The sequence below is a fragment of the Pongo abelii genome, chromosome 4 (assembly GCF_028885655.2).
Source record: "Pongo abelii isolate AG06213 chromosome 4, NHGRI_mPonAbe1-v2.0_pri, whole genome shotgun sequence".
Taxonomy (NCBI): Eukaryota; Metazoa; Chordata; class Mammalia; order Primates; family Hominidae; genus Pongo; species Pongo abelii.
The window spans coordinates 142,349,206-142,369,282 of record NC_071989.2 but is presented as its reverse complement, the minus strand read 5'-3'; the positions used below and the strand labels follow the sequence as shown (position 1 = coordinate 142,369,282).

Genomic DNA, 20,077 nt, shown 5'->3' with positions numbered 1-20,077 from the left:
AGAGACAGCTCCATTTTTGGCTCGAGGAAAAACTGCTTGGGTCCACTCACTGGTGGGGTCTGGAGAAGGGGTTCCATGTCCCTTGCAATACAAAGGGATCCCAGCCTAATTTTTTCCTGCTTTTCTTTAACCTTTATCAGGGACCAGAGTGTGCTGAGCAAAGGGGGAAGCCCTTGCCTTCTCAACTCAGAATTTTCTGGTAGGATTCCAGCCCCAGGCCAGTTCTCCTTATAACACCCACTCCCCATCACAGCCATGTGCACAGGCACACACAGTCCCTCTCAGAGAATGTCACAGGTACCAGCACTGGGCCCGAGTTTGCTGTACAATAATAATGAGATCTGCACTTACCCCAAATTGCAATCTGTCTTATGCAGCAAGAATCCCTGCCTCTTTCCTGATCGTTTGATTTTAATACCACACCCGGCCTCCTTTAAAAATTGGAGGCCTCCTTTAAAAGTTGGAGGCCAGGTGTGGGGGCTCATGCCTGTAATCCTAGCACTTTGGAAAGCCGAGATGGGCAGACTGCTTGAGCTTACAAGTTTGAGACCAGCCTGGGCAACATGGCAAACCCCCATCTCTACAAAAAATACAAAAATTGCCTGGGTGTAGACGGGGCACCGTGGCTCATGCCGGTAATCCCAGCACTTTGGGAGGCCGAGGCAGGCAGATCACAAGGTCAGGAGTTCGAGAGCAGCCTGGCCAATATGGTGAAACCCCGTCTCTACTAAAAATACAAAAATTAGCTGGATGTGGTGGTGTGTGCCTGTAGTCCCAGCTACTCGGGAGGCTGAGGCAGGAGAACCACTTTAACCCGGGAGGCAGAGGTTGCAGTGAGCCGAGATCGTGCCATTGCACCCTAGCCTGGGCGACAGAGTGAGACTCCGTCTCAAAAAAAAAAAGCGATTCAAAAAAGAAAAAAAAATCGGTCAAGCGATTCTCCTGCCTCAGCTTCCCGAATAGCTGGGATTACAGGTGCTCCTTACAACCTTGCCATTTGCCTTAGTTCATTCAGGCTGCTATAACAAAATGCCATAGACTGGGTGGCTTATAAATAACAAAGTTATTTCTCACAGTTCTGGAGGCTGGAAGTTCAAGATCAATGTACCAGAAGATTCAGTGTGTGTTGTGGGCTTGCTCTCTGGTTCATAGATGGCACTTTATTTTTCTTTTTTCAATTTTCTTTTAGATTCAGGGGTTACGTGTGCAGATTTGTTACAAGGGTATATTGCATGGTGCTGAGGTTTGGGGTATGATTGAACCTGTCATCCAGGTATTGAGCATAGTACCCAACAGGTAGTTTTTCAACCCTTGCCCCCCTCTCTCCCTCCCTCCCCTCTCTTGTAGTCCACAGTGTCTATTGTTCCCATATTGATGTCCATGTGTATCCAATGTTTAGCTCCCACTTATAAGTGAGAACATGTAGTATTTGGTTTTCTATTCCTGCATTCATTCAGTTAGAATAATGGCCTCCAGCTGCATCCATGTTGCTGCAAAGGACATGATTTCATTATTTTTTATGACTGTGTAGTATTCTGTCATATATATGTACCACATTTTCTTTATTCCATCCACCACTGACGGGCACCTAGGTTGACTCCATGTTTCTGCTATTGTGAATCACGCTGTGACAAACCTACATGTGCATGTCTCTTTTTGGTAGAATGATTTATTTTCTTTTTTTGAGATGAAGTCTCACTCTGTTGCCCAAGCTGGAGTGCAGTGGCACGATCTTGGCTCGCTGCAACCTCCACCTCCCGGTTTCAAGTCATTCTTCTGCCTCAGCCTCCCAAGCAGCTGAGACTACAGGCGTGCACCACCATGCCGGGCTAATTTTTGTATTTTTAGTAGAGATGGGGTTTTACTATGTTGGCTAGGCTGGTCTTGAACTCCTGACCTTGTGATCCACCTGCCTCAGCCTCCCAAAGTGTTGGGATTACAGGCGTGAGCCACCGCGCCCAGCCATGACTTATTTTCCTTTGGGTGGAATGGTAGTTCTATTTTTAGTTCTTTGAGAAATATCCAAACTACTTTCCACACTGGCTGAACTAATTTACATTCCCACCAGCAGTGTATAAGCATCCTCTTTTCTCTGCAGCCTCTCCAACATCTATTTTTTAACTTTTTAATAATACCCATTCTGACTGGCGTGAGGTGGCACTCACTGTGGTTTTGATTTGCATTTATCTGATGATTGGTGATGATGAACATTTTTTCATGTTTGTTGACCACTTGTATGTCTTTTTTTTTTTTTTTTTTGAGACGGAGTCTTACTCTGTCATCCAGGCTGGAGTGTGGTGGCACGATCTTGACTCACTGCAACCTCCACCCCCCTGGATTCAAGTGATTCTCCTGCCTCAGCTTCCTGAGTAGCTGGGATTACAAGCGCGTGCCACCACGCCCAGCTAATTTTTGTATTTTTAGTAGAGTCGGGGTTTCACCATGTTGGCCAGATTGGTCTCAAACTCCTGACTTCAGGTGATCCGCCCACCTTGGCCTCCCAAAGTGTTGGGATTACAGGCGTGAGCCACCATGCCCGGCCGTATGTCTTCTTTTGAGAAGTGCCTGTTCATGTCCTCTGCCCACTTTTTTTGGGGGGATGGGATGGGGGATGGAGTCTCACTCTGTCACCCAGGCTGGAGTGCAGTGGCACGATCTCAGTTCACTGCAACCTCCGCCTCCTGGATTCAAGTGATTCTCCTGCCTCAGCCTCCTGAGTAGCTGGGATTACAGGTGCCCGCAACCATGCCTGGCTAATTTTTGTATTTTAGTAGAGATGGGGTTTCACCATGTTGGCCAGGATGGTCTTGAATTCCTGACCTCAGGTGATCTGCCTGCCTCGGCCTCCTAAAGTGCTGGGATTACAGGTTTGAGCCACCGTGCCCAGCCCTCTGCTGGGCTTTGTTTTTAATGGGGGTCTTTGTTTTTTGCTTGTTGAATTGTTTACATTCCTTATAGATTCTGGATATTAGAGCTTTGTTAGATGCATAGTTTGTAAATATTTTCTCCCATTCTGCAGGTTGTCTGTTTACTCTGTTGATAGTTTCTTTTGCTGTGCAGAAGCTCCTAAGTTTAATTAGGTCCCACTTGTCAATTTTTTTTTTTTTTTTTTTTTGAGACACAGTCTCACTCTGTCACCAAGGCTGGAGTGCAGTGGTGCGATCATAGCTCACTGCAGCCTCGACCTCCTGGACTCAAGTGATCCTCCCACCTCAATTTCCTGAGTAGCTGAGACTACAGGTGTGTGCCACCATGCCAGGCTAATTTTTGTATTCTTTGTACAGATGGGTTTTTGCCATGTTGTCCAGGCTGATTTTTGTTTTGCTGTAACAGCTTTGGAGGACTTAGTCATTTATAAATTCTTTGCCATGGTTGATGCCCAGGAGGGTATTTCCTAGGTTTTCTTCTAGGATTTTGATTGCTTGAAGTCTTACATTTAAGTCTTTAATCCGTCTTGAGTTAATTTTTGTATATGGTGATAGGCAGGGGTCCAGTTTCATTCTTCTGCATATGGATAGCCAGTTATTCCAGCACCATTTATTAAATAGGGAGTCCTTTCCCCATTGCTTATTTTTGTCCAACTTGTTGAAGATTAGTTGGTTGTAGGAGGGTGGCTTTACTTCTGTGTTCTCTATTCTGTTCCATTGGTCTATGTGTCTGTTTTTGTACCAGTACTATGCTGTTTGGGTTATTGTAGCCTTTTAGTATAGCTGGAAGTCAGGTAATGTGATGCCTCCAATTCTGCTATTTTTGCTTAGGATCCTTTGGTTATTCTGGCTCTTTTTTTTGTTTAATATAAATTTTATAATAGTTTTTTTTTCTAATTCTGTGAAAAATGATGTTGTTAGTTTGATAGGAACAGGATTAAATCTGCAGATTACTTTTGGCCGTATGGACATTTTAATGATATTGATTCTTCCAATCCATGAGCATGGAGTGTTTTTCCATTTGCTTGTGTCACATAGATGATGCTTTCTAACTGTGTCTTTACATGGTGGAAAGGGTAAACAAGCTCTCAGGCCTCTGCCCTAATGATAATTACATTTCAAAAGCTCTGCCTCCTAATACCGTCATCTTGGGACTTAGGATTTGAACATACCAATTTTGGGAGATAAACATTCATACTATAGCCCCATTCTAATAAATCACTTCTAGAATTGTCTTTTAGAGGTTGTATATTAGTTTCCTATTGCTGTTGTAACACTTCATATTGTGTTGTAACTGTGAACCACATACTCAGTGGTTTAAACAACTCAGATTTATCATTTTACAGTTCTAGAGGTCAGAAGTCTGAAATCAGTCTCTCTGGGCTAAAATTAAGTGGGCATCAGGGCACCTCCTTCTGGAGGCCTTGGGAGGAGAATCTGTTTCCTTGTCTTTTTCAGCTTCTATAGGTTGCCTGCATTCCTTGGCTCATGGCTTCTTCCTACATCTTCAGAGCTAGCAGCGTAGCATCTCCAATCTCTCTCTCTCTCTTTCTTCTTTTTTTCTTTTTCTTTTCTTTCTCTCTTTCTTTTCTTTCTCTCTTTCTTTCTCTCTCTCTCTCCTCACCCCTGCCCCACTCTGCTTCTGTCATCAAATCACCTTCTCTCACTCTGACCCTCTTGTCTTCCTCTTATAAGAACTGTAGGCTGGGCATGGTGGCTCATGCCTGTAATCCCAGCACTTTGGGAGGCCGAGGTGGGTGGATCATCTGAGGTCAGGAGTTTGAGACCAGCCTGGCCAACATGGTGAAACCTCGTCTCTACTAAAAATACAAAAATTAGCCGGGCCTGGTGGCGGGCACCTGTAATCCCACCTACTTGGGAGGCTGAGGCATGAGAATTGCTGGAACCCGGGAGGGGGACATTGCAGTGAGCTGAGATTGCACCACTGCACTCCAGCCAGGGTGACAGAGTAAGACTCTGTCTAAAATAAAAAAAAAAAGAACTTGTGATGACATTCTTGTGATTACATTGGGCCCACTTGGATGATCTAGGACAATCCCCCCATGTCAAGATCCGTAACATCTGTATGATCTCACTTAAATGTACAATCTAAAATAATCACACTCATAGAAGCAGAGATTACAATGGTAATTTTCAGGGCTGGAGGGAAGGGAAGATGGAGAGGTGATGATCAAAGGGTATAAGGTTTAGTTACACCAGATAAATAAATTCTGGAGATCTATGCATCTGACAAAAGGTATAATATCCAGAATCTATAAGGAACTTCAACAGTTCAATAAGCAAAAAAACAAATAACCCCATTAAAAAGAGGGCAGAGGGGGCCAGGCGCAGTGGCTCACACCTGTAATCCTAGCACTTTGGGAGGCTGAGGCAGGCAGATTGCCTGAGCTGAGAAGTTTGAGACCAGCCTGGGCAACATGGCAAAACCCCATCTCTACTAAAAACAAAGAAAAAAATGTGGGTAGAGGACATGAACAGGTGCTTCTCAAAAGAAGATATACAAGTGGCCAAGAAACATATTAAAAAATGTTCATCATCACTAATCATTATCTACTATACATCACAGTGCCTACAGCTAACAATACTGCACTGTATACTTAGATTTGCCAAGAGGATAGATCTTAAGTGCTCCTACAAAAAAAAAAAAGGGAATGGGGGTGGGGGAGGAAACTTTGGGAGGTGTTGGGTATGTTTATATGCTTTATGGTGGTGATGGTTTCATGGAAATATACTTATCTCCAAACTCATCAACATATATATATATTAAATATGTACAGCTTTTTGTATGCAATCCTATCTCAATGAAGTAGTTTTTGTTTTGTTTTGTTTGTTTGTTTTTTACATTCACAGGTTCCAGTGAGTAGGATGTGGATATCCTTGAGGGGCCATTGTTGTACTTACCATAGTTTGCCTCCACAGTTTTTAATATTGGGGTTCCAGTAATACTGAACATAGATTGCCTTCCATTAACATTGTACCAGAAATATTTCCCCACAGGAAATTTGTTGTTGTTGTTGTTGTTGTTTTGAGACAAAGTCTCGCTCTTGTCCCCCAGGCTGGAGTGCAATGATGTGATCTCGGCTCACTGCAACCTCTGCCTCTCGGGTTCAAGCCATTCTCCTGCTTCAGCCTCCTGAGCAGCTGGGATTACAGGCGCCTACCACTACGCCTGGCTAATTTTTGTATTTTTAGTAGAGACAGGGTTTCATCATGTTGACCAGGCTGGTCTCAAACTCCTGATCTCAGGTGATCTGCCTGCCTCAGCCTCCCAAAGTGCTGGGATTACAGGTGTGAGTCACTGCACCCAGACCCCCACAGGAAGTTTTTGTAACCGTATTTCCTCAAGGTTGTGAGTGATTCAATATGCCCAAGCTGGAAACCAGGTTGTGTTCCGTCCTGGGCTGCTGTCCATTTTCCTGCAGCAGGCATTCCCCATACTTATAATGATGGTCTTAGCATGGGTTCCTAGCAGCAGGTCAAGGGAGGTGGAATAGGATTATGATTCTGATCGCATATAGCCTAATTGCTTTTCAGAAGGATTGTATCACTTTACACATCTTCTGATGAACCTCATATGACTTTCTTAAAGCTGAAAAATGTTCGCTCTTTTTGTAATCAAGGGATTATGTCCTCATTAAAGCATATTTAGAGACCGGGCATGGTGGCTCATGCCTGTAATCCCAGCACTTTGGGAGGCCGAGGCAGGTTGATTACTTGAGGTTAGGAGTTTGAGACCAGCCTGGCCAAAGTGGCAAAACCATGTCTCTACTAAAAATACAAAAATTAGCCAGACATGGTGGCACGCACCTGTAGTCACAGCTACTTGGGAGGCTGAGGCATGAGAATAGCTTAACTCGGGAGGTGGAGGTTGCAGTGACCCGAGATGGTGCCACTTGAACTCCAGCCTGGGTGTCAGAGGGAGGCTCTGTCGCAAAAAACAAAACAAAACAAACCAAACAAACAAAAGAATATTTGGGAAATGTAAAAAGAGCCAAAGGAAAAAATCACTCATAGTCTCATAAATAGAAACACAACTTAATAATTATGTTTCAATTTATAAGAATTGATCAATTCTGGCTGGATGCAGTGGCCCACACCTGTAATCCCAGCACTTTGGGAGGCTGAGGCCAGCAGATCACAAGGTCAGCAGTTCGAGACCAGCCTGGCCAACATGGTGAAACTCCATCTCTACTAAAAATACAAAAATTAGCTGGGCATGGTGTCGTGCACCTGTAATCCCAGCTACTTGGGAGGCTGAGGCAGGAGAATTGCTTGAACCAGGACCTGGGAGGCGGGGGTTGCAGTGAGCCAAGATCATGCCACTGCACTCCAACCTGGGCTACAGAGCGAGACTCCATCTCAAAAAAAAAAAAAAAAAAGAATTGATAAATTCCCACAAATACTTCATTAATACTTAATACATTTATTTCCAATATTTGTCTCTCTGTGTATATATATACAAAATTCTTAAAAATCATAGCTATGATGTTGGAACTTCTTGGAATTGTTTTAGATTAGATCTAGGACACCTCATGTTTTGGGATATGCAGGAGAACATTATCAGTTGTGTTTACCTTGGGATGGTTTCTGTCCTGTTTCCCCAAGAGATTACTGCTGTCACTCAGAATCTGGAGGCCTGGCTGGGTCCTTCCCTGGATGCTGAGTGTCAGGGCACAGTGTGGGGAGTGTGGCCTGAGATCCCTGACCACAAACACACCATCTTGATTCTTCCTACCCAGACTCTAGTCTGAGGAGTTCACTGGAAAATGGTTGGAAGGTTAGGTTTTATGACAATGCAACTTTATAATCTAATTAATTGATGCTGGTTACAAGCAGAATATTTTTCTCTTTAAAAATTAATTTACATAAATTACTACCATTTCTGCCTTCATGAACTTCATCTTCAAGCTCTGGTACTTGGCATAGACAATGCTAAGAAACCACATAGAAATCCAGGGACATCTGGCTCTGAAAAGAGAAGAGTTGGGAGTGTTTCAACCTATGTTCTTGAAAGGGGGGTGGAATAGGTTTATGATTCTGATCATAAATTGGCTGCTTTCCACTTTGATAAGTATCTACAGTAGAAGCCCTAAGGCTGTAAGTTAGAGATAAGAAAAAAACCAAAAACTCCCTAAAATGAAATAGTCTTACATTGGTAACCCATTCCAATATTAACAATGAAAGAAAAATCTCATTTTCCCTGGATGTTTTACATTGTTCTGCTTGAATGGAGGAGAGGAACTGAGTTAGCATCTGGAAGAAAACAATCCAAACTGGACTAGGCAAAACAGGAGTCCGTTGGCTCGGGCAAATGGTAAGTATACCGTGTAGTCTCCGGCATGGCTAGATTCAGGACCTCATCTCTGCCTTTCTCTTATGGGCTGACTTCATTTTCAGGGAGTCTTTATTTCTGTAGCCCCAGGAATTCTCATCTGGTCTCATTGGTCCATCCCTGCCGGGCGGGGATCGGGGGCGGGGGGAGGCGAGGATGTGGGGGTGGGAGAGGTATACAGGGCTCTAATTGGTCAGACTGGGCCATGTGGCCATGTGGCCACTCCCAGGAAGGCTTTGGAGTCAGGGATGGAGTCAGCTCCATGAAACCTTGCTGACCGAAAGGAGAGGGAAATAGGGTCATTCCCCCAGAGAAAAACTGAGGTTAGGATTGTCCTGTCCCCACAAACCTCCTTCTCCACCCACCAAGATTTGACTGTCTTCGCCAGGGACTTGCTCTAGCAGGGTCAAGCTCAAGTGGGGTTATCGAAGTGGCACAGGGAAACCCACGCATGGCAAGAACAGGGGGCACTCAAGGAACAGGGACCCAGAGCCACCCTCTGCAGCGGCTGCTCCATTCTCTGTTCTGTGAAACGCCCTCGTTAGCTTCCCAACGCCGACAGGGATGCCAGACCCAGGTCTACCCAAGGGCCTTGAAAGCTCCCGTATTTTCCCCTCTGCCGTACTCATCTCTGGGTTTCTCAGTTCAGATTTGCAAGAGAGGATCTGATTGACCTGGCTTGGGTCAGGGGCCCAACCCTGACCCAATCAGCTGTGGCACATGGAATGGAGGTGGGGCTCAGGGGATTTCCCTCTCCCTCAGGGTTGTGGTGGGTCAATGGATTCTAGTGATTATGGGACCTGCAGATCTCAGCTGATTTTCTTTTTAAAAAAATTACTAATACTATTTCTTGAGATAGGAACTTGCTCTGTGGTCCAGGCTGGAGTGCAGTAGTGGGATGCTAGCTCACTGCAGCCTCGACCTCCTGGCCTTAAGCCATCCTACCTCCTTGGTCTCCCAAACAGTTGGGATTACCCGCATGTGCCTCCGAGCCTGGCCCAGTTACTGAGTGCCTACTTTTTTTTTTTTTTTTTTTTTGAGGCGGAGTTTCGCTCTTGTTGCCCAGACTGGAGTGTGATGGTGAGATCTTAGCTCACCGCAACCTCCGCCTCCCGGGTTCAGGCAATTCTCCTGCCTTAGCTTCACAAGTAGCTAGGATTACAGGCATGTGCCACCATGCCCGGCTAATTTTTGTATTTTTAGTAGAGACGGGGTTTCTCCATGTTGGTAAGGCTGGTCTCGAACTCCCGACCTCAGGTGATCCACCCGCCTCCGCCTCCCAAAGCGCTGGGATTACAGGAGTGAGCCACCGCACGGGGCCGAGTGCCTACTCTTTATGTGTCCCATTTTAAACTTACACCAACACTCTGAAGCTGAGGCTCTTAGAGGCCAGCCTTCTTGCCTGGGTCACGCAGCCACTAAGTGAGTGGTTAATCTGAAACTAGCACGTAGGGGAGCTGGCGAAGGGGCCCAGGATAGCAGAGGCCATGAAGAACTCTTTCCAGGTTTTTTTTTTTTTTTTTGGGGGGGGACAGTGTCACTCTGTCACTCAGGCTGGGGTACAGTGGCTCGATCTCAGCTGACTCCAGCCTCCTCCTTCCAAGTTCAAGCGATTCTCGTGCCTCAGCCTCCTGAGTAGCTGGGACTACAGGTGCGCGCCACCACGCCCGGCTAATTTTTGTATTTTTAGTAGAGACAGGGTTTTGCCATGTTGCCCAGGCTGGTCTTGAAGTCCTGGCCTCAAGTGATCTGCCTGTCTCGGCCTCCCAAAGTACTAGGATTACAGGCTTGAGCCACTGCGCCCTGCCCAGATTGGTTCTAAAGCGGAGTCGAGAGGTGGCGCTGGAGGGGAGGAAGCCCTTCGACATTTGCTGCCAGCCTCAAAACTCGGCTGCACTGGCATCTGTTCCTAGTCCTGTGAGGTTCCTGGAGCCCCGCCTTGTCCCGCCCGGCCTCCCTGAGTTCTTGTCCTCCTCCTGCCCACCAGTCTCAGTGTGCGGTGTGGGGACCACCAGGCTGGGAAGCCCAGAGTCCCCAGGCAACTCGTGGGCCTGGGAGGGTCATAGAATCCATCCTACGCTCCCCACGATCTTGAAGGGGGCTCTTCCTTACATTCCCAGTCACCCCTCCCCCAGCCCCTACATAGGGCCTAGGCACCCTGTCTGTACCCCACTCCCACTGTATCAGCTGCCCTCTTCCTCAGCACCCTATCCCACTGGAGCACCTTTTCTAACTCGAGTCGCCACTTTCACATTTAATCTGCTGCCTCTTTCCAGCAGCCAGTCCTGATTGCCTCCTCCGCAGCCCCAGTTGCCCACTGCTTTAGCTAGTGTCGCAGCTGGCTGTGAGGAGCGTCCTGATTCTGTAACCCGGCACCTCCTCCACAGGGCCCTAGAGCCTCAAGCCTTCCAGGACGTTTGTTGATCAAAGGCGAAGGGTGTGCAGAATCTTCGTCCATCTACGAATTAATTCTCGAAACCTGCTTCGAGTGGGCCTCGCGCGGAACACAGGGGGACACTCAGTGGTGAACGAGACCACTCGCTTAGGCCTAGCAGCGAGAAGGTGACCGTTCACTCAACACACACTAACTGGGTCCCGCAGGACAGGCCCAGGCTGGTCGCGGGGGTTCCCCGGGGCGCCCTCAGCCGGCCGGCCGGTCATAACCGGCGTGATCTCCTCGCGCCGAGAGACCCAGCAGGGACCTCGCAAAACCCAATTCACGTTTTATTTTATCTTTTTTACCTCTCAAATGCATGGAAATTGGCTGCTAGTAGCTTTGCTACAGGAGAAAATCGCTAATCTGTAGTGCAAAATCGGCGCACAGCGGTTTTCTCTGCGATTGTCTAGACGCGGCGCGGGCGGGTCGGAGGCGCCAGACACATTGTATCCGGAGCGCGGAGCTCGGGAGCAACAGTCGCCGCCTCTACTCTGTATCTGCGCCGCCCCAGGCGCCCAGTGTCCGCGCTGGGCCTGGGACTGCCCTCGGGGGATGGGGCCCACGCGGGCTTTGATGGGGGGCCGGGGGCCACTTCGTCCCCCCAGGCGAGGCTCGGGTCCAGCGCCGGCCACATCAACTCTCGGGGGATCTAGCAGCGCGGAGGCCGAGCAGGAGGCCCAGGAGCCCCGCGCGTCTTCCATTAGCGCAGGGACCTCCGGGCCACAGCTCAGAGAATCGGAAGGCCTCCTCCCCCTTCCCGAGCGCTGCCACTGGGGCCGAGGTTTCCAGCAAGAATCCGTGTGTCCCTGCGCACGCACACACGGTGCACACGTCAGTCCGGCGCCTCCCCGTGCCCCGACTGACGCAGGTCCTCCCGCGCGCCCGCAACACGCCCGCAGGCTCCTGTGTCTGCTGCCGGGGCCGCGGGGCCCGGAAGGGTAAGAACGCGGCTCGCTAGCGGGATGGGGACCCCGGCCCAGCCTGGACGCTGTCCCGGGCGGGGCCTGGGGGCGGAGCGCGCCGGGCCGGGCGCGCAGGAGGGGAGGCGGGTCCGCGCCGCCGCCGTCCGCGCCGCCCCGCCCTTGGCCCAGCCGCTCGCTCGGCTCCGCTCCCTGCCTCCGCGTCGCAGCCCCCGCCGTATCCGCCTCCGAGCCCGCCGCCACATCCTCTGAGGTAGGCGCAGCGGAAAAGGACCCCGTCTCCCTTGCGCCCTGGACGGCGGGGGCCGGGTCCCTGGGGAGCTGAGAGGGAGGCGCTGAGGGAGGAGTGGGCGAGGGGCCCCGGCAGCCCGGACCCGGGGAGGGATCGCGAGCGGCCGGCGCGGGCCTGGCTGGTCAGCGGGCGGGCAGAGACGGCCGCGCAGGCGGGCGCCGAACGGGTCTGGGCTGGGGAGCGCGAGGCCGAGGGTCCAGAGACGCCTGCGGCTGGCGGCGAGAGGCGGCCCGGGCTTGCGGGCGGAAGGGCAAGGGCGGCCGCGTGGAGGCCCGGAGGGCCGCGCGTCTAGGTGACCTTCCCCGGCGGCGCCCTCTGGCCCTGGATCCCACCAGCGTGCATCCGGCGGGGACCCGTTCGCCGCCCACGCTCGCCGGACCAGGCCAGCGGGCGGGTGCCGGCCACGCTGCAGCCTCGGGGATGAGCTCACGTGACGACCGTGGCCCCGAGTCCCCAGGCCCACGCGCCCTGGCCGGCCCACGCCCGCAGAAGCTGGCGCCCGGCACCGCCCGCCTGTGCCAGAGCCTTCTAGAGCGGAACGCGCCGGCCGAGAGTCGACTTAGGCGGTAGAGGCCGGAGCTCGGGCCTGGGCTGAAGGTTTGGCCTCGGAAAAGGAGGCCCCACGGGGAAGGATGTGGCCTTTTTGGTCTTAGGAGTGATTACTGGTTCGGTCGTTCATTCATTCGCCAAATGCGGCGGTGCTTTCTGGAAACTGTTTCGGAGCCTGACTTTGGATTAGAGGCCCGCAGTCCTAGTGGTTTGTACAAGGTCACACAGCTAGCTGGGAAGACCCCAAACCTTCGTTTTCTCATCTGTAGGATGGGAGCAATTATACCTCTCCTTCGTTGAGTTTTGGGGAATAATAAAATGAATTGATTAACATGAAACCTTTAGAATAGTGCCGGTATGGAGAAGGGCTAAGTAGAAACCCTGACACCCTTGGGGCTTTTTGGGTGAATCCAGCCCATGCCCTGCAGACCATTTTGCTACACGTGGCGTTGTGGAAAGGGTTCAATAAATGTAGCTCCTGTTTTTAAACATTCTTTCACTATTATTGACAAGCATTTGTATACCAGGTATTGAGTAACTTTCAGCTTAATTTATGAAAAATCTTGTAAGTTTACAAATGGACATTGTCAAGCTCGAGCAGTAAGTTTGCATGTGGAGATCTTGAATGCAGGAGCAGACCCTGGTTTAGAGGCCCGTTCCGCCCGGGGTCCCTGTCCCCTTGACTAGCCTCCCCTCTCCTGGGGAGATAGGGGAAAGGGCTCCTCTGTTGCCTAAACTTCTCCACTGAGGCAGGAGAAGGCCAGAGCAGACTACCGAGGGCCAGCCTTCATTCTTCCCACCCCAGCTCTGGACCGTCTCAGCTCCTAAGGGTCAGACTGAGGCACTGAGGCCCTGTGCTACTTTGTCTTCAGTGCCTGGGGTGGTGCTGCCTGGCACACAGTAGGTGCTTGAGAAGGGTCTGTGGGGGTAAATGCACTCTTGTATCAGAATTCACCCACCTTTATTGACAGAGTTTTACTATTCCAGTACATGGCACATAGTAGGTGCTTATTAGGTATTTGTGGAATTATTGAATGGGCATATGAAGGGCTGCAGGCCCAGACCATAGTCCTTTGATCCTGGACTTTTTTTTTTTTTTTTTTGAGACAGGGTCTTGCTCTGTTGCCAGGTCTGGAGTGCGGTGGCACCATATCGGCTCATGGCAACTTCTGTCTTCTGGGTTCAGGCAATCCTCCCACCTCAGCCTCGCAGAGTATCTGGGATCCCAGGCACACACCACCACGCCTGGCTAATTTTTGTATTTTTAGTAGAGTCGGGGTTTCACCATGTTTGCCAGGCTAATCTCAAACTCCTGGCCTCAAGCAATCCACCTGCCTCAGCCTCTGAAAGTGCTGGGATTACAGGCGTGAGCCACCATGCCCGATCCTGGACATCTTTTTGAGGGACACAGACATCTTACTTGTGGAAAACAGCCTCACCTAGCAGAGAGTCACAAATATTTAAAGAACGGTAACAGTATGTATAGTCTCTTGAAATAAGTGCTTTAAACACATCGTCTTCATTCTCTGATTTTCCAAGTCCCGAGGGAAACTTGTTGAACTGGTGTTTCTGGTCTTGCAGGGAGGGTGACAGGGGTGACTGGGATTCTACAGAAGGTGTTGGGCCTGTTACCCCTTCCCTCATGGTGGGTGGATGGACAGCTTGTGCTGGGGTTGTCCTGAGTAGGGTGCCTGCCTGTGGGTAGTGGGGACTACTCATTGTTGATTATTTAGTTTTATTTCTGCTATTCTAGAGTGGGGCTGTAGGCAGGGGTTATTTGTAGCTCAGAAAGTGGGAGACCATACAGGGATGAGGTGCCTGTGGGCCCCTGGCCTTGCTGAACACTAGGCAGGTGTGGACAGTGAACTCCATGCTGGGGTGGTGAAGGGCATCCAACCTCCACCCTTACCAGGAAGATGCTCCTGAAGCACTGAAGTCCACTTTGCCCTTGATGGAATTTCCCATGGTGCAGTGTCTTCGGTGGTAGTGACTGGGAGAGGCGCATGTGTGGTTGAGGACCAGCCGAAGCTTGGAGGCAGCCCCTCCTGGTGCTCAGAGATTCTGTAGTCTGCGGCTTTGGGTTTTCCATGGAGTACTGTGGTAGCCACTGAGAAAAGGTGACCAGTGGGCTCCTCAGCTGGGTCTGGGCGCATTTCTCCACATTACCACGTACTCATGGGGTTTGCGATGAGTGGGACTTTAAGTTCTTTACTCAGAACTGTGCTGGAAAGAGCACTGGAGAGTAGCTTAGGCCCACAACAGGTCTGATGAGCCATAGGGTCGGTCTCATACAGGTCAAGTCACTGTCTTGTACCTCAGTTTCTCTCTCTCTTTTTTTTTTTTTTAGATGGAGTCTCGCTCTGTCGCCCAGGCTGGAGTGCAGTGGTGCAATCTCGGCTCCCTGCAATCTCTACCTCTTGGGTTCAAGCAATTCTCTGCCTCACCCTCTCGAGTAGCTGGGATTACAGGTGCCTGCCACCATGCCCGGCTAATTTTTTTGTATTTTTTAGTAGAGACGGGGTTTCACCATCTTGGCCAGGTTGGTCTTGAACTCCTGACCTCCTGATCCACCCGCCTCGGCCTCCTAAAGTGCGGGGATTACAGGTGTGAGCCACTGAGCCCGGCCCAGTTTCTCTGCTATAAAAGTATGATTGTTGTCATTACAGTGATTGCTGATTGAGGGCTTGCTCAGCACCTTTCTAGGGGCTCAACGAATGTTCTGTGATGTTGAGTTCACCACCCTATACCCTGGGAGAGAGGTAGTGTGTTTCCATTTCACAGGTTAGCAGACTTGAGCACAGAGAGGTGAGGTAACCACTCTGAGGTAACACAGCCTGGCAGGAGTGGAGTTGGGATTCAAGGCCTGGTCTGAATGGTGGTGCTCTCACACTGCAGTTGCACTCCAAGGGACCCTTGCAAGGTGCTAACAGATGTGAATGCCTTTTGGAAAGTCAAAATTGGTGTTCAGATGGGAGACATTATTTTTCCACACCAGTCAGAGTGAACTTGTGCATGGCTGCTTGTGGGCCAACTGGCAGTGGACAATGGAGTCACCTCTATTTCTTGCAAGGACAGTGGTGCTGAGTGTCTATTATAAGGGTCCGTTTTCCCTGGGATCTGGTGGGAGGCATTCTTTCAGGACCTGGTCAGCTAAACAGTGCCTCATTGTGGACATGAAGGACTCTGGACCCTGTGGTTCAGGGTGACCTTTTGAACATGCTTAGCAGCCATTATTATAATAAATATACAAAATGAAAACTTGTGATAAAATACTGTGTGTGTTCCCTGCTTACCAAGCGCCAGCCACTGTACCAAGTGTTGTATATTAACGAGCTAATTCAGTCCTCACAGTGATGCCAATCCAGGCTCTTTCTCCATATTAGAGCTGAAGAAAAAGGAGTAGAGAGGTTGCGACTTGCCCAAAGTCACATACCTAGAAAGTGGTGGGGTGGGTTAGAACTCAGGTCTATTTGATTCTCGAGGCTTCCTGCCTAAGCACTGTCTGTCTCAACCCCACCTGGTCAAGCCAAGCAGTGAGGCTCCAGGGAACTTGAGGTGCCTGAGGTCAGGTAGGAGCCCCAGGTATGCCTGGGATCCAGACCATAGTGTACTGGCTGCCAGCGCAGGCCATCTCCCCTTGATAGGTGGGTGGGCAGGCTGCCCTGAGTCAGCAACCTTCTCCTGAGCCCAGGAGCTCAGCATGGAACTCAGCTGTGCTGGTGGTGGCCCAGCTGCCAGGGTGTTTCAAAATAGAAGCTACCCCTGGAAAGCTCTACTGCCCACTGCGAGACTGTTGTGGAAGAATGGAGGGAGAGAACAGCTGCATTGGGTACACAGACCTGCTACCAGAGCACAGGGCCATCAGCCTTTGCCAGCATCCTGGAGCTCGAACCAGGAACTGTTCCCCTGGGTTGTTTCTTCCTGGCAAGAAAGAGAAAGTGCTGGAGCGTATGTGTGTGCATGTGTGCTGTGTGTGAGCGAGCTGCTGATTGTGTTCGCCCCCATGTTGGCTTTTAGAGCTAGGGTTGCCTTCTGCTGGGGAAGTTGCTTTTCCTCGTCCTCAGGGCTAGGAAGAGGTGCTGTTGCTGTGATCCCTGGCTGGTCTGATACCCCTCCTATAGGCTGGCCTAGTTCTGCCCTGACAAACCACCTAGGATGGTGTTGGTGAAACAGCGGGGCCAGAGACTTTTCCATAGTACTCTCTTCCTTGGCAGAATCATAAGATGATGGCAATGATGGTGATGATGGTTGTGATTGCTCTGTTGATTAGCGTCTTTGCAGGGATCTGGTGCACACTTACACTTGGTAATCCAAGAGAGTTTAATGAAGACATCATTTGCAAAGCTGTGGACAGGGGGTCAGGTCTGGTCTGTTAACACCCTGAGGCCTACAAGAGAGGGAGCTTCTTGGCAGGAGCTGTGGCCTTGGGTAGAGGAAGGTACTCATTGCCCATCTGAAGCCCAGCCGGGAGGGAGACTCGGGATGAGTACCCCAACTTCATTCTTCCCTAAACTCCCATCTTCTGCAAGTACCTCACGTTGAAAGGCTAAACCCAATCATAAGCCCATGGATAGCAGTCCATAATGATCAGTTCTGGGGGCACAGAGCAGGGTGGAAGGGAGGAGAATGGATCTGGAGGGGCAGACAGAGTATCTAGTGTAGTGGATTATGGTTATTACTGCCATTTGTTGAACACTTACTCCATGCCAGATACTTCTGCTGTTCTGCCTGTTTCACTTATTCCTTGTAACAACTTCCTTAGGCCTAAGGCCTTTCCTCCCAGCTGTTCTTAGCTGAGTCTTGGAGACCCATGGCCACCCTGCTCCTTGTATCAACCATTGCAGTAGTTGTTGGCTCTCCAGGGGTGCAAAGCTCATCTGCCTGAATCCTTCTATTATTACAATTTATTTCTTTTTATTTTTTATTTAAAAGAGACAGGGTCTCACTATATTGCCCAGGCTGGTCTCGAACTCCTGCATTCAGGCGATCCTCCTGCCTCGGCCTCCCAAAGTGCTGGGATTAGAGGTGTGAGCCACCATGCCTGGCACATGCCTGAATCCTTTTTTGAGGGAGCCTCTGCAGAGAAAAGAACATATTTCTACCAGGTGGGGGCCTGGTAGGTGCTTAGTGCAGGGACTGCCCTGAGCTGCTGCTTCTCAGTGGCATCTGGGGGCAGCCCTGCCTGTTAGGCACAGGCTGAGAGGTAGGGCAGGAGGAGTTCCATCTCCTCTGGCAGGCTTTTCTTGAACAAGCGCCTCCAGTGATTCTTGTGCACCCTGAAGTTAGGGAGCTCTGCCCTGCTCATGATTTCTGGCAGGGTGGCCAAGCCACTAGTGGTCACCTGGGAGTGAAATGTGCCCCGACGGACCTTGCCTGATAACTCTTCCACCTCAGTGTAGTTGAAATCTGTTCTCGCAATCTGTATGGACCCTCTAGGTAGCCTTCTGGCATTGCTATGGCAGCAGCCTTGGAACGTGATTTGGGACACAACACAGCTCAATTTCAGGCACAGTGGTTGGCTTTTAAAGTGCTTTTTTTTTGAGAGGGAGTCTTATTCTGTCACTCAGGCTGGAGTGCAGTGGCACGATCTCGGCTCACTGCAGCCTTTGCCTTCAGGTTCGAGTGATTCTCATTCCTCAGCCTCCCAAGTAGCTGGGATTACAGGTACTTACCACACCCGGCTAATTTTTGTATTAAAATTCTTTATCCTTAAACAAATTATCAGTATACACAGACAGCTTAAATAATGAAGCAGAACAAAAAATGAAAATTCGATTTGAAGTCCATTCCTTCCCTAAACCTCCTTCTCCAGAAGCATATCTAAGCCAGCCCCAATTTGCAGATTGGCTTGTATCCTTCCACATGCTTTCCCATCCATTCATGAACATAGAAAGATGTGTAAAAAGGTTTTCCTCCAATTACATGGAATTACAAATTTTCTGACTTTTTTCATTTAACTGTATCATAGCTAGCTAGCTAGCTTTCTTTTTTTTTTTTTTTTTGTTTCGAGATGGAGTTTTACTCTTGTTGCCCAGGCTGTATTGCAATAGCGCAATCTCAGCTCACCGCAACCTCCACCTCCCAGGTTGAAGCAATTCTCCCACCTCAGCCTCCCGAGTAGCTGGGATTACAGGCATGCGCCACCATGCCTGGCTAATTTTTTTTTGTATTTTTAGTAGAGACGGGGTTTCTCCATGTTGTTCAGGCTGGTCTCAAACTCCTGACCTCAGGTGATCCGCCCACCTCGGCCTCCCAAAGTGCTGGGATTACAGGCATGAGCCACTGCGCCCGGCTATCATAGCTTCATAGCTAGCTTTCTATGCCACCACATACATCCACGTTCTTCTTCTTCCTTTTTTTTTTTTTGTGAGACAGTCTCGTTCTGTCATCCAGGCTGGAGTGCAGTGGCATGATCTTGGCTCACTGCAACCTCTGCCTCCTGGTTTAAGCTTGTGCCTCAGCCTCTCAAGTAGCTGGCATTACAGGCATGCACCATCACTCCTGGCTGATTTTTTTTTTTTTTTTTTTTTTTGTATTTTTAGTAGAGACGGGGTTTTGCCATGTTGGCCAGGTTGATCTGGAAGTCCTGGCCTCAAGTGATCCACCCACCTCAGCCTCCCAAAGTGCTGGGATTACAGGCGTGATCCACCCACCTTATTCTTTTTGATTACCATATGGTACTCCTTAGTTTGCAAGTATAGTACCTTAATTTTTGTTCATTCATTGTCCTTTTGATGGACTTTTAGGTTGCTTGTGGGTTTTGTGTTACAAATACTGCTGCAGTGAGCATCCTCATGTACACATCTTTGAGTAGTGCCTTGGTTGCCACAGTGGAGCAGGTTCCTAGAAGTGGAATTGCCACTAGGGTTAATGCTGGGTTAATTGCTTTCCAAAAAGAGTGTACCTGTAGTACTCTCCCTTGGCGTGAACGAGAGTGACTGTTTTCCACACCCTCACTGACACTGGATATTATTTACATTTTTGCCAGTCTGCTGGTTAAATGAGCTTCTGAAACACAGATGTGGTAGTCACTCAACAGTGGCTCTTGGTGGCCCTTAGAATAAAATCCATGCATGGTATTGAGGTCAGAAGCAACCAGTGCTTCTGATGGCACTTGGTCTTCTCAGCCTGAGTTCAGCTCTCCTTAGGCCGAGGTGGGAGCAGGCAGGTAGTGGAGGTCATTGCTAGTTGAGGGTCTCCCCAACTCCCCCACTCTTGGTGATGCTGCAACAGTGACCCTGCAGAGGGAGCTCTTACTTCCTGGTTGCATTGTAATGAGTTCCTATTGTCAGATTCCAAGTTTCTACTTTTTTCCCCGCTGCTAAATAATACTTTGATGCTCATTGCTCATTCACTCATCAAACACATTTATATTGAATGCCTATTATGTGCCAGGGCTTAGCATCTTTATATACATAACTTTTTCCATATTTTGGATAAATTTATGCATGACAGGCTCTGGGGTGCTTTGAGTTCAAAGGTGTGATTTTGGGGGTAGGTGTATGAGGGTAGGGTGGGGTGGGGGCACAGTGAGCACAGCAGCTGTCATTGCCATGCAGCTGATGAGCCAAGAAGGATGTGTACCCCCAAGACAGAGGT

The 20,077-nt window shown here is 49.5% G+C and overlaps 1 protein-coding gene across 4 annotated transcripts in view; it reads left to right on the top strand.

Annotated features, from left to right (window-relative positions):
- The first annotated feature begins 9,810 nt into the window (after positions 1-9,810).
- Positions 9,811-20,077, top strand: part of VDAC1 (voltage dependent anion channel 1) — a 34,809-nt gene continuing 24,542 nt past the window's right edge. For 2 of the 4 annotated variants that reach the window (XM_024247031.3, XM_024247030.3), the window contains exon 1: positions 9,811-11,655. The gene's annotated coding sequence lies outside the window, so the exon portion shown is untranslated. Of the gene's footprint in view, positions 11,656-11,737; positions 11,891-20,077 lie in introns of those variants that run through there. The other 2 variants (XM_024247029.3, XM_024247032.3) reach the window with 2 other exon arrangements.